We start from the raw sequence: 15,086 nt of genomic DNA, 5'->3' as shown, positions 1-15,086 counted from the left end.
AGTGTGCATATCGGCTTCTGACGGGCCTCCGAAGGCCCCTTAGAAGCTGGCGCGAGGCTGCCAACTTCCCAGCCCTCTGGAGGCCTGAGAGGCCGGCGGCCCCAGAGCGCGTGCCCCGGCTTCTGAGAGGCCTCCATGGGGCTGCTGGGCTCAACCCGGCGTACTAGACGACCCCTGACTTTTGACCCAATTTTATTGGGTCAAAATGTCGTCTTGTACGCCAGAAAATACGGTACAAGAAACTATTTCATAGAGAGCCACTGTGGTGTACTGGTCTGAGTGTTGGATTAGGATTCTGGAAAACCAGTGTTCAAATCCCTGCTCTGGCATGGAAACCTACTGGGTGACCTCAGATAAGTTGCACACTCTCAGCCTCAAACAAAGCCAATGACAAATCCCCTATGAAGAAAGGAAACCCTGTGATAGCTTTACCTTAGGATCACCATAAGTTGGAAAGAATTTGAAGCCACACAACAACAACAAAATATTAAGTATGTCATAGTTCAGAGCATTACATTGTTAGCATGCTGTGATATGATTAAGAAATGGGAAGTATAGCATAATAAGGGTGAGGGGAAGTACAAACATTCCTGGCTTGAAAACTAAACACTGACTTCCACACAGACCTTGCTACTGATAAATGGGTTGTATTGAATCTTTGACATCTACTGGTTGAGACACTTACATTTTGTGCTGCAGCCTACATGAGGGTAGGCTACTATGGAAATGAATAATGAGATCAAGACACTCTGTCTTAGAAAATGATAAATAATTTCTGTTCTATCTTCTTGGGTTTTATGGCCTAAATCCAATGATGTGGTAGTATTGCAGGGCTTTTGTTCTGTGTGCTGTTTGCAAATGGTCTCTAAATAGAGTAGGTTTTGAGAGTGTACTGAAGGAGGGGGGGATACAGGGTCGCAGGAAAAGACACATCCCTTCCCATCCTTTTGTTGATGGAAATAGTTCCATAAGCAGAATGACACAGTTGGATCCTATCATTTTTTTTTCTTATCATTTCAAACATCTGGATGCACCTGAGTAGAAAGTCACACCTCCTGGATTCTAATATATATCTAGGTGACTCGAGGATGGACTTAGATAGCTGAAGAATTTGTCCATTCCTCTTACTAGGGATGTTCTCTTGGAAACAAAATATGAAAACAAATAAATTCACTATAATTAGTTTAACTGGTATATTTATTCAGCTCTGTGTGACTGCTCAGAACTTAACAGTCCTTTGAGCCAGCATGGAGTTGTGGTTTGAATGTTGGACTGTGACCCTGGAGGCCAGGGTTTGATTCCCAGCTTGGCCATGAAAGTATGAAACCCACGGGATGACTTTGGGGAAGTCACACTCTCTTGGCCTCAGAGGAAGGTAATGGCAAATCTCTGAAGAAACACAAGAACAACAAAATTCATATCCATTTTATCAGTACTTCAATATTGGTCACCCTCTTGAATGAGCACATACTAAAAATGAGCATGTAAGGAGCTTAGGGTGTTAATATATGTTGCTTTCAAAAGGAGATTGTAACACATTTTGGATTATGGATGAAGAGTGGGAGTGATACTGTGGAAACCATAATAATTAGAAAGTTGTCCTCATCTGCACTGTACTTAGCTTTTCTCTATTTCTGACTATTTATTTTAAAGCTGTCAGAGATTGAGAGGTTATATTTTAACTGGGATATAGTGGAGGTAAAATTATTTCAAATTGGTCACAACCGCTGTTAGAGCCAGGATGCAACTTGTTTTGTTACTTAATTTTAAATATTAAATGCAATTTCACACTTCACTTTCAAATTGCAGGCAAAGTCTTTTTAAGGAGCCCTGGTGGTGCAGTGGTTAAATGCCTGTACTGGGGCCACTCACTCATAAACCCTAAGGTTGCGAGTTCAGTACCAGAGAAAGGGCTCAAGCTCGACTCAGGCTTGCATTCTTCCGAGGTCTCTAAAATGAGTACCCAGATTGTTGGGGGCAATTAGCTTATCTTACACTTTGTAAACAGCTTAGGGAGTGCTTAAGTGCACTGATAAGCGGTATAGAAATGTACTTGCTATTGCTGTTTTTATGCCCAATCCCTTTTTATCTTTGTCCAGTTAGCTGGAAGTTTTTTATCCATATCAGGAGGATGGTGAACACAGACTTATTGCCCTGTGGCTACAGTAAGCAGTGCAATAAAATTTGAGCTGAGATGCTACTTCAGCTAATTCTATTGTTGCTCTCTGTACTTGCCTACAACAGGCAAGTGTTTATGGAATTTCTTACTAAGCATTTGTGAATAGCAAATCGGGAAGAAAAGAGGAAAGCCTTCTTCACCAGCTACCCCCGCATGTCAAAAAACATAGATCTGTAAGTCTGGCAACCAAAATGGAAATGATAAACCAGAGGCTGGTGAAAGAAATCATAATCCCAGGATGCATTTTGGAAGAAGCTTTCAAGAGGTCTCTAAAATGTTCCAAATTATTTTGCTTATCTTTGCCATCTTATCTGATCTGGTTGTTTGATTTCAGATCTGCATATTGTTAGCGCTGAATAAAAAGTTTCCCGAAACATGTCAAACAATTTTCTTTTGTTTTGTAGAAATGTATTTAGATTCTTTTCATGTTATTTCTATCACCGGTACCAAAGCTTCTGCTGATGAAGTAATGCCCATCTACTTGGTTAACTGAGATAACAGTAATTTAATTCACTTACGTATAGCTATAGATGCATCATCCAGATACTGTATTATGATTATTATGCCATAATAGCCCTCACTTCCAGCCTCTTGTGATAAGGTAGAATCTCTTATATGTATCACTTCTGATGAATTAGTTCATAGTCTATACTCTAATATAATATTGTCTTCACACTCAGAATTTCCTAATAGTGATCTCAAAACGATAAAATTATCAAGGTCAAAAACGTAATTAAATATGCAAAGGTATAACACTATTAGATATTGAAAACCATAAAACAATCAATAAAAATTAATTGAGCAGTAAAACATTTCCAAATCTGTCCTGCCTCTGTTTTTATGCTTAGTGACATATGCTGGGAAATAGTCATGGACAAAAGGAATTTGATCATTAGTGATGGTATCCTTTTGAATGAGTTCACCAGGACAGGCCTTGGGGCCACAGTGTTACAATGCCTTCAAACCTTTAGGAACGGTGCAACAATAATATGCTGCTGGGAGACTCCTGTTCTGCCATGTTAGTATTGAGCTTTGTATGTGCCTCAGGGTCTCAATTTGTTCTTATTGCCTGCCCACATTAGGTGTGGGCAGGCAATATTTCAAAGGAAGGAACTGGCAAAACCACCTCTGAGTATTCCTTGCCAAAGAAAACTGTATGAAATCATGGGGTTGCCATAATTCAACAGAAGACTTGAAGGCACTTACATAATTGAAGCAGAGCAGGGACAGTTCCAGCGAAAAACCACAGTCAGAAAGTCATTGCAATTTTGAGGTTTCAAAGGGATTTGGGAATGTTTAGATTTAGCCTCTCTCAGGAGATTTGCAGTTGGCCCTTTTCAAGCATGTTTTCACTTGATTTTAAGATGGCGGAAGTGGAATTTGGTGAAGTACGTAAAGAGAGGAACTGCATTCTGTCCCTTGACCTTACTGCCCCCCCACACACACACACACATCTGACCTACATGAAGCCACTGGAAGATGTCATCCAGAGATCTGGGCTCAAATGATATGAATCTGAAGGTACCATGTGGCTCTGGGCATACACTGAACACATGTCCAGAGGCACTTCTATGATGGATATAGACAAACAAGCTGTAGGCTTCTAAAGTGAACATACTGGGTGTGCTGAATCCTTCAGATCTAGATGGAGCATGAGGCTGGAGTTAGATGATGCTATGGTTTGTTTGTTATTCCTGGACTTGGCACTATCAGTGGAAGCATTGGGACTTTTGGATATGAGGGGGCTCTTTTATCAACTTTGGTTAATTCTGAAGCTGCATCCCTTTCTGAAGAAATTGCAATCATTCATAACTCATTACACAGACTATATTGCTGCAGGTGAGTTTGTGTGTCAAGTCACCTGTTGACTTAATGACAACACCATGAATACCATAGGATTGTCTTTGGCAAGGAAAACTCAAAAGGTGGTTTTACCAGTTTCTAGCTTTATCTATATGGGACTCCCTTTAAAGATGGTTCTGTTACTGCAGGATGCAGCAGTCTTTACTTGTAGGAGGCAAGTCATCAGAGCCTGTAACGCTAATTCTGTGCCATATACACTGATCCTATACACACTGAAGATTTTCACACAGTATCATTATATCGTTTCTTTATCATCCCAAAGTGTAGTGGAATCGTCTTAACAGATAGACGATTCCAAAAGATTTTCACATAGGCGGTTAGTGTTCTTAAATCGTTCCTAAATCATTCTTAAATCATTGCTGTGTCCAGTGTGTGAATGTAACTGTTTTGAAATTGTTTTGTAATCATTTATTGCTGAATTCTGATATATCAACAATTTAAGAACACTAACAGCTTCATGTGAAAATCTTTTGGAATCGTCTAGCTGTTAAGACGATTCCACTACACTTTGGGACGATAAAGAAACGATATAACGATGCCATGTGAAAATCTTAACTGTTTCTGAACCAAGTTTCAAGTTATTTGAAAGACAACTTGTTCCTGTATGAATATTTCTGGGCACCAAAATCAGCCATCAGTTCATCTGCTGGCAAGTAAGAATTATTCTGTTTGCAAGTGTGAAAGTCAGGGCCTTTTGTATGGCAATACTATCTTCTTTCTGCCACTTCTTTCTGCCCCTGTTTTTGCAGAACTGTAAAACTACAGGTTGGGTACAGGTCAAAGGATAACAATAAACTCTCCCATATATATATATGGGGAGAGTTTATTCTTTTCCTTTATATATGGTTTCTGATGTGCATGCTTTATCAGTTAATTTGGTACAACACCCAGATTTCAGTTCTTACTGTAGGAATAATTGCTGTACACTAAAAAGCATATTGCATTTCTTCACTGATGGGAGAAAACTGCTTCCCAATCATCTTTGATCATTCGTTGATCCTTCTGAGTAATATCTTAAAAGTGAAAGAAGTCCGTGATTCAGGTAGTTTTCTTTTGGAGGGCTATGGAGTTCAATTATTTATTTGTTTTGTTAAAAAAACCATAACACTTGGGAACCAACTCAGAACAATGAAATTACTGTCTACAACATTTGGAGGAACATATTAGCTCAGAATGGATGTATTTATGTTCTTCATGAAAGCTCTGGCCCTCATTTCTTGCGCTAATCTGCCCAAAATTTTAGTCTATTCCTATTGGACAGTTTTAGATTTGGATGTTTAATATCTTTTTATGGGTTGATCACTGTTTTTATGATTTGGGGGAGGGTTGGGGTTTTGGGGGTTTTAAATTGTAATTTTTAATTGTGTGATGTTTTAATTACACTGTTTCAATCATTTGTGAAAAAACATAATACAAGTAAATATTATTATTATTATTATTATTGTATTACTCTTCAGCTCTTACTGTCAGGAAGTTTATCCTAATATTGGGCTGGAATCTTTTTCCTGTAGTTTGCATCCATGTTCTACTCTCCGGAGCAGCAGAAAACAAGCTTGCTCCATCCAAAATGTGGCACCCCTTCAAATACTTAAACAGGGCTATCATATCACCTCTTAACCTTCTCTTCTCCAGACTGAAAATATCCAGCTCCCTAAGTCTTTCCTCATAAAGCTTGGTTTCCAGACCCTTCAGCATTTTGGTCACCCTCCTCTGGACATGCTCCAGTTTATCAACATCCTTTTTGAACTCTGGTGCCCAGAACTGGACACTGTATTCCAGTATATATACATATATGTGTGTGTGATCAAAGATATATCTCTATATGTGTGTGTGTCCCTGTGTGTGTATATATGAACAGATATGCACAACCTAAATGTATTTACATATGCATAGTGAAGATTTTGGTTAAAATGTGCTGTTTTTATAGAAAAAAATATAAAAGGAATATATATATATATTTTTAAAAATCAAAAACATTTATTAAAAATATTAAAATTTCAAAATATTGACATTTTAATTTTTTAAAAAAAATATGGGGAATTAAAAAAAATTCTCCTCCCATTGAGCTTCACCCCACTCCCACCAACTCTTTAACAATAATAAAAATAATAATAATAAAAGCATTTTTAAAAAGGGAAGCAGATATTGTAGCATAAGCCACAGCCCAAAAAAAGCAGATGTTTCAGGAGGAGGTTGGCCAATAAAGGGTGCAGCAGACATAGTGGGAAGTAAACAACAACAAACAACAAATATTTTATTGTTAAGGCGTCCTAGTAGCCTCCGGAGCCATTCCAACCCTGAGGAGGAGGCTTTCCATGATGGAAAGAAGAGAAAGGGAGGGAGAAGGAGGGAGGGAGGGAAGGGGCCTTCATCATAGTCCAAGGCTCCTCCTTCCCTCTCTCTCAGCCAGGGCGAAGGGAGGGCGGGCATGGGCTTCCCTCAGCCAGGGAAGGAGGAGGGAGCCGTGGGCGAATACGAGGCTGCAGCCTTGGCCAGGCCCCACCCTGGGCACCCAGAGAGAGCCCCAGGGTCCCTTGCATGGAGGACGGACAGGTAAGCCTCCCAAGCAGCACAAAATGGAGGGCAGGGGCCCAATATAATAACGCTAAGAGGCACTCCAGGGAATGCAGCCAGTCTTCATCCTCCTCAGGCTCAAGATGGAGGGCTGGGATGGAGGAGAGAGAGGCACAGCCCCCCTCTCTCTCTAGTTTTATGGGGGGGGGGTTGTTTTGTGGCGGTGGGGCTGCTGCGTCCACACTGCAGGGATAATCCGTTTTGAAACCGCTTTAAGTGCCCTGGCTCAATGCTAAAGGATTCTGGGAACTGTACTTTTGTGAGACATTTAGCTTCCTCTGTCAGAGAGCTCTGGTGCCACAACAAACTAATTCCCAGGATTCCCTAGCACTGAGCCAGGGCAGTTAAAGCAGTCTCAAACTGGATTATTTCTGCAGTGTGTTTTGGTCCATAATCCTGGTTGGGTTGGGTGTGGAATAAGTGTGTGGCCAGACGTCACAACCGCAAAGGAGGACAAAGGCACTGCAAAATTTAGGATGTTACAGAATAAAAGATACAAAAAAAACCCAAAAAAAAAACCCATAGTAACTTAAATGTAAATTGGTGCTTCTTAGTTGTGCTCAAAATGGAGGACATTTTGGAATACCTCCTGGACAGAAGGCTGAAATGTAGGACATGTCCTGGGAAAAGACACTCATCTGGGGACACAACCTGTCAGAAAGTCTCTCTGAAGGTAGGAAGGGAACAGAAAGAGAGATTCCCAAGGATTTTCTCCTCCGTTGGATCTGCACTGCAGAAGTAATCTGGTTTGACACCACTTTCATCTGCCACGGCTCAGTGCTATGGAATTCTGGAGTTTGTAGCTTGCTGTGGCACTAGAGCTCTCTGACGGAGAGGGCAAAATGTCTCGCAAAACTATAGATCCCAGCTTTCCATAGCATTGAGCCATGGCAGTTAAAGTGGACTCAAACCAGATTATTTCTGCAGTGCGGATGCGGCCCAGCTAGTCGAAGAAGGTGTCTTTAACGGTTTCCTGTGGAGAAGGTGGCACTGGAGGTCATAGTGTGCTTTGCCCTGGGGATGTGTGAAACAGAAGCCAGTTCCTGCTTGCAGAAGTAAGCACAATTCAAGATCCCTTGAGGCTGATGAATTACTCCCTGTCAGACTCTGCCAGGGCGGGTGGGGATGGGCAAAAGCCTGTGTTTTCCCTGCTTTGAGTATGCAAAGGAATTTTGCAGCACCTTTGAGACTGTTATTGTTACTACTTTCACTTGTATAGTGCCATCCATGTACATGGTTCTTTGTAAACAGAATAAAACATTTATAAATATTTCAGTATAAAAAACTAAGAGCCTGAACAGACGGGTGAAAAAAACTCACTTCTGGGCATCATTGGCACATGGCGTTTAGATGCTGCACATCCCGATGACAGCCAGAAGCAAGCTTGAAGACATGGGTGGCTTCATAATGCTCCAGTGGTGCAGCATTTATACACCGCACACTGCCAAAGCTTCTTAAAGCCAGCTTCAAGCCTCGGTGGGATGGGAAAAGCCAGTGGATCTTATCTGCTCTTTTTTTGGCTGGCTTCAGGGTGGATTGGGGCCGTGGTGTCTCTTCTCTACAGCCCCAATCCGTCTTTGAAAGGGGCGACTTCAAGCTGTCCCTTCCTGCTTGTCCGTTTCGCCCCTAAAATGTAGTACTAAAATACAATGCAAAAAAAAAGCCGCACACACAAACACAAAATGCAGAACAAAATAACATAGGCCCTATACAGACAGGCAGGAAGGGGCAGCGAGACGGCGCCCCATTCTGCCCTGGATTGGTACTAGGGCAAACACATGCCATGGCACTGATCTGGCCTCCGTAGAGTACAAAAAAGAGCCAGTTTTTCTGGCTCATTTTTGTGCCCACGAAGGGGCGTTATAGCCACTGCCGTGTGGCTTAATAATGCAGCGCTGTTTGGGTGCTGTACCGTAGAGACGTCATCGTGGTGTGCCCCATGTGTATGGGCGCACGCCAAGATAGCGCCCGGGCAGCACAGTGAGAGCTTTGAGCATGGGGGCGCTCAGCCCTCACCCCACCCACAGGACGGCGCTTTTCGGCAGTCTGTAAAATATAAACCATTAATCTGAAACACCAAAAGTTTTAGAAAATAAAAAAAGTTTTCAGCTGTGAAAAAGAATAAGTTTTGGTAGACTTGGTTCACTTCTTCTGATACATGGAGTGAAGTGTTGCCTGTGCACCTGAGGAAGTGGACATTGGTCTGAAACACACCGCAGAAATAATCCAGTTTGAGACCACTTTAACTGCTCTGGTTCAATGCAAGGGAATCCTGGGAACTGTAGTTTTATGAGATATTTAACCTTCTCTGTTAGTGAGCTCTGGTGCCACAATATACTACAATTCCCAGGATTCCCTAGCACTGAACCAGAGCAGTTAAAGTGGTCTCAAACTGGATTATTTCTGCAGTGTATTTTCACTCTAAGCCTACAAAGGTTATGCTACAACTTGTTTTGCTTAGCTTCCATGATCAGACAGATATAGTCCCTTTAGGATATTTATGCCCTTAGTTGAAAATTTCAGAAAATCCCACCTTTTAAACACCCAGCTAGTACAAATTAGGTGCTCAAAGCCAGTAATCTCACACTAATTTGAGGTTACATCTTAGATTTAGTTAGCTATATAGCTGATTGGCTTAGAACCCATTTCCATCACACATACTATCATATTAGAATAGAAAAAACAATACAGGAATCATATAAAATAATAAAATTCCAAAGCAAAGCTGTAAATAACAAATTTAAACCTACAGTCAGCCCTCGATTATCCATGGATTCAAGCATCCACAGTTTGAAAATATTTTTTTATATGAATTCCAAAAAGCAAACTTCGTTTTTGCTATTTTGTATAAGGGACACCATTTACTATGCCATTGAATTTGATGAGACTTGAGCAACCACGGATTTTGTTCCCCACAGGGTGGGGGTGGGGGTCCTAAAACCAAACCCTAGCAAATACCAAGGGCCCACTGTAGTAGATTAAATTCAAGGGAGGTGCCAGGTGAGTTTCCCTGCAAGGAATGTTCAAAAGATGAACCCCTCTAGACATTGTAGTAGCAGGTTATTATAAGTTACTGAACACAAACGAAAAGTGTGGCAAAATAAGGACTGGAAAAACTCACAGAAGTCTTTTAATCCTGCTGATGGTAATAGACAGTACTATTTTTCAGTAGAAATAAAAGGTGTTTCATAGTATGAGACCTTAATGTAGCAGTGGTAGAATAAAGAATTTAAGGAGGATTAGAGTGAGACATGGCTGAGTCACAATCCATTAAGAGGTTCCAGTATCAGGGATTCTTACCACATGGTGCTTGTCATCCTGTTAGTGATGTATGCAAGTATAGATTGCATTATGTATGCTGAGTGAATTTTTTTATGAAGATGCACTACATTTATATATAGCTGACAGTGCCATTAGCAGAACAGTGCATGTGGGACCATTGCACATGAAATAGTACATTAAAGAACATAGAATGACTTGTATATGTGCAATGCCTTTGCTCATTGTAGTTGCATAGTGGACTCCTGGCATGAGCACTGACCATTGATCCACATATATTGCACCATGTTGGTATTCACTATAGACATAATGTAATTGAACCAATAGATATTTACACTGTACCAAAATGATGTAGGATCTCTGCTTGCATGTGTTAATTAGCCACTGAGTGCTAGAATGTGTTTGTTATTAACAATTCTTTGAATAGTCAGTGTAACTGTCAGTACGTTCTGATTGTAATTACTCTCTAACCACACTGTCTATAACAACTCTCCCACCATGCATATTGTGTATATACAGGCTGAGTCTCCAAAATATTCAAAAAACCAAAACATTTTTCATGAGTGGCTCAGATAGTGACACCTTTGCTTTCTGATGGTTCACTATACACAAACACACACAAAATTATTTAAAACATGGTATAAAATTACCTCCAGGCTATGTGTATAACCTTTATATTAAACTTTAATGAATTTTATGTTTAGAATTGGGTCCCATCTCCAAGGTACCTCACTACAGGTGTGTACCTTCAAGTAGTTTCTGACTTATGGTGACCCTAAATGAACCTGTCATGGGGTTTTCTTGGCAAGATTTATTCAGAGGAGGTTTGCCATTGCATTCCCCTGAGGCTGAGAGCATGTGACTTGTCCAAGACCATGCAGTGGGTTTCATGGCTAAGCTGGGAAGCGAACACTGGTCTCCAGAATCACAGTCCAACACTCAAACAATTATGCCACTGATATGCATATGTGGGCATTCCAAAATCAAAAGTATTTTGGATGAGGGAGACTGAACCTATATTTGTTTTTAAAAGTGGAGGTAACCATGAGAAAAATTCCAAAGTCTGTGCTTGGGTAATGCCTTTATTAGGGCAGCAAAAAGACCACAAAAATGTGTGCAAGCTTTTCAGCTCTCCAGGCAGGATGTTGCAAAAAACAGATGGGGGAAGGAGAGTGAAGAAAACCTGACACTTTTTTGGAGTCATGCAGTCTGCATTTAAGGGAGTTAGGGTCTGCAGTCATTTGAACTGGGTGCTTTGAAATTCTGGCTAACAATCCATGTATCTCATGGAGTGAGCTAAAGTCAATGAAAGTTCCTATTAGAATAAAATAGTCTCTCCTTAAGGTTCCCATAAAGTTCTTGGTTTATGCTGTGAAAAATTAATGTGGCAACCCATTTGGAAAGTTTAAAGTGGCTTCATGTAGCTCATGAAGGCAGAGTGGAAGGAGAAAATTAAAAGGAAGATGTTGTGAGTTTGATCCTGCAGGGCTCCAGGGTACACTCAGCCTTCCATTCTTTTGTAGGTTTGGTAACATGAGTACCCAGCTTAGTGGGGGCAATTGGCGTACACATTGTAAATGGCTTAGGGCAGGGGTCGGCAACCCCCGGCCCGTGGGCTGGATGCAGCCCGCGGAGGCGGCAGGACCGGCCCCAGCCCGGTCCTGCCACTGCCGCATCCTTCTCCACCTCCTCCCGGGCCGCGCGACCATGCTGCCCTCCTCCTCCTCCACCGCACGGAGGAGGAAGAGGAGGGACCCGTGGCCTGGGGCAGAGGAGGCAAAGGGGGAAGCCCTGCACCGCCTCCCCGCGCGGCCCCGCGCTGCCCACCTCCTTCTCCTCTGCCTCTTCTGCCTCGCCCCCAGGCCGAGCAGCGCATGGAGGAGGGGGGAGAAGAAGAAGGAAGAGGAGGAGGGGGAGGAGAAGAAGGAAGAGGAGGGGAGAGGAGAAGGAAGAGGAGGGGGGGAGGAGAAGAGGGAAGAGGAGAAAGAAGAGGAGGAGGGGGAGGAGAAGAAGGAAGAGGAGGAGGGGGGAGGAGAAGAAGGAAGAGAAGGAAGAGGAGGAGGGGGAGGAGAAGAAGGAAGAGGAGGAGGAGAGGGAGGAGGAGGAGAAGAAGGAAGAGGAGTAGGGGGAGGAGAAGAAGGAGGAAGAGGAGGGGGAGCAGAAGGAGGAGGTGGTGAGTGGCCAGAGGCCTCAGGGTTTTTTTTAAATTTTATTTTGCATGCTTTAATTGCTAACAAGTCTCCCTTGCTTTGACAATGATAGTGTGGTGGTAGTGGTGGTGGTGATGATGATGATGATGATATGAGTCAACTTGAGAGGCATGCAGGCACTGTTTCTTAAGCCGAGAGAGTGTCACCTTCCAAAGTGTGTTTTGGGTGCTTTTAATGCTAACAAGTCTCTCTTGTTTTGACAGTGATAGTGTGATGATGATGAGAGTCAGCTTGAGAGGCATGCAAGCACTGTTTCTGAAGCCAAGAGAGTGTGACTTTCCAAAGTGCCTTTTCTGTGTGTTTTTGGTTCTTTAATGGTGATATTGATATCAGAAAGCCTCTGAGGCAAGGCCAGTGTAAATTGCTCTGATTTTTACAAACTCACACGCAGTGAAGAAAAACCAAAGTCCCTTGACCAAGTACACACTTCTGAGAAGTACACTTGGTGCAAGAACTGTGAAACCAGCTTGACATGTTCAATATGCATAGCCATGTGAACCCATGTTCAGTGTGAAACCCAAAGAGTTTGGTTATGCAATAAGCCTCTGAAATATGCAAGAGGGCATCTTAAGTAAAGCCATGTTCAATGCCCAAATGTGCTATTTGGAATGGGGGGATGGGGGGTTGGCCAGAAAGGGAAGTACATTTCTGCCATCTGTCTAAGAATAATGCCCAAATGTCTTCCATTTTGATAATGCCTAAGAAAGACGCATTTATATTAACATTTTTTAAAAATCATCCAATTTTTTGCATGTCCTCCATTTTTAAAAAATGTGTCCTACATTTGAAAATGTTGACCTATATTATTTAACTATTTAATTATTTATTGTTTGGCTTCCCCCCCCCCCCCCGTTGTCTGGGGGACACCAACTCGGCCCCCAGCTCAAAAAGGTTGCCTACCCCTGGCTTAGGGAGTGCTAATTCACTGATAAGTGGTATAGAAATGCACTTGCTATTGCGAATGGATGAGGATAAGGTTTTCATCAATAGGCTAAGACACACCCTCAAGTAATGATAATAACATAAGGAGAGGATCTGGGCTATGGTTAGGATATGCCATCCAGACTTATTCTGTTTGTAATGATGTCATGCACATGTAGAAATTCTCTATGCAGTGATTGTATACATTTTATACATTTTTACATTATACATTTTATGCAGCTTTCAGCTTAGGTGGAAGCCACTTGGGGAGAACAATGATGGTGTGCATGCGTGCTGTGCTGACACATGCACACACCCCATTATTTCCTATGGGGCTCGAGCATAGGCAGATTTTCCCTTATGCGGGGGGATCCGGAACAGATCCCTCACATAAGGAAACGGCCCACTGTATATTTATCTCAGATAATTACATTCTAAAGACAAATGTTCAATTTCGGATCCTTTCTTTAATGTGAACAGGAAAATGACACCATTATTATTTGTATAATTTAAATGGTAACTTGGACAATATCCAATCTTTTATTGGGACAGAGCAAGTAGTGATACCCATTTATCTACTTGCACTTTTACATGCTTTCAAACTGCTAGGTTGGCAGAAGCTGGAACTAGTGATGGGAGCTCACTCCGTCATGCGGCACTTGGGTCTTGACCTGCCAATCTTACAGTCATTAGAGTCAGCATCTTAACCACTGAGCCACCATGTCCCCTTAATATGGGGACCTTATCTTTTATTTATTTTTTTCAGTTCTTTTTGCAGCATAACTGGAGAGGTGGTTAAAAAAAAAGCTCTTATCATTTAGAACAGGAGAATCTGTTAGTTACATACACCTCTAGAATACCTCTTTCTGTCTTCCATTGCTTTAAGTATATGGGATTCCATAACTATTTTTATGTTCTTGCTTATGTCATTAAAGATTACATACAGGGGCTTCATGTTGATAAACTGATGTGAAAACATGTTGATGATGGTGTTACTCTCACCTTGTTTTGTAGCAGTTTTGGTTCAGGGTCAGTGCTCTTAAGGATGAAAATATCCAGCAATATGACTTCCCTCCCATAGATGAGCGGTTCTCAAACTGTGAGTTGCAACCCCTTTGGGGGGTCAAACGACCCCTTCACAGGGGTCGCCTAAAACTCAGGGTTGGTGCCATAACCTATGATATTCTAGTGCAGTGGTTCTCAACCTGTGGGTTGCGGCATTAGGAAGGTTGAGAACCACTGCCCATAGACTGAGGAGGAAGAAAATAGAGCTGGAAGAAACTCAGATCAAATGTAATAGTGGACCACTCCATTGCCCTTCAGTTTGCTAAGTAAAAACAGCCTCATTAAATCTTTATAAGAGCATGCTTCTAAACTGATTATAGTGCTAAAAAGTAGGATTGTCAGGATGAAAGAAATGTAATGGTACAATTTTGTAGAAAACTAGATTATTTGAATGAACTAGACTCAAATAGTATGGAAGTTAAACATCATTTGTGGTTGAGTTTCTCTTGTTTGACTCACTTAGGACTGTATATATTACTGTAGAAAAAATTTTTACTCCTCTGCCACTAGCTGTTTTCCTTTTAAGATTAAAAATTAACATTACTTTGTATGTATGATATGTTTATTGCAGCTGTATTGAAGGTGGAAAGTCCATTAGATCATTCATATGAGCAGAACAGGAAACTTCACCACACCCAACAATGATTTCTTTTCTGCACGGATATGAACTGTGTGGTCCTCCAGATGTTGTTGGATTGTAAATCCCAACAGCCCCCTAGCCAGTGTAGTCAATAATGAAGAATGCAGGGAATTATAGTCCAACAACATCTGGAGTCCTGCACAGTTCCTACCCCTTCTTTAGCATCTTTGTGTCCTGGCTAGAATATAACAAAATTAGCTGCTGACAAAGTCTGAGATATGTCTGCTCTGAAGTAAGCTCAAATTTAGTTCTGTAGGACTAAGAGGTGAATGTGTATGGGGTGGTAATTTAGGAATAAATGACATAGACAAGACACAATGAATTGTATGCATAAAAAATTGGGCGTGCGTATTGG

The 15,086-nt window shown here is 41.6% G+C and overlaps 1 protein-coding gene across 4 annotated transcripts in view; it reads left to right on the top strand.

The window, feature by feature from the left end:
• The first annotated feature begins 6,495 nt into the window (after nt 1–6,495).
• Nucleotides 6,496–15,086, top strand: part of HEATR5A (HEAT repeat containing 5A) — a 105,065-nt gene continuing 96,474 nt past the window's right edge. For all 4 annotated transcript variants that reach the window (XM_089522078.1, XM_089522077.1, XM_089522076.1 and 1 more), the window contains exon 1: nt 6,496–6,595. The gene's annotated coding sequence lies outside the window, so the exon portion shown is untranslated. The remainder of the gene's footprint in view (nt 6,596–15,086) is intronic.

Source organism: Sceloporus occidentalis, unplaced genomic scaffold, assembly GCF_023333645.1.
Source record: "Sceloporus occidentalis isolate IW3139 unplaced genomic scaffold, rSceOcc1.0.p SCAF_4, whole genome shotgun sequence".
NCBI lineage: Eukaryota > Metazoa > Chordata > Lepidosauria > Squamata > Phrynosomatidae > Sceloporus > Sceloporus occidentalis.
Note: the sequence above shows the minus strand (reverse complement) of the source record. Positions and strands in the feature narration are given on the sequence as shown.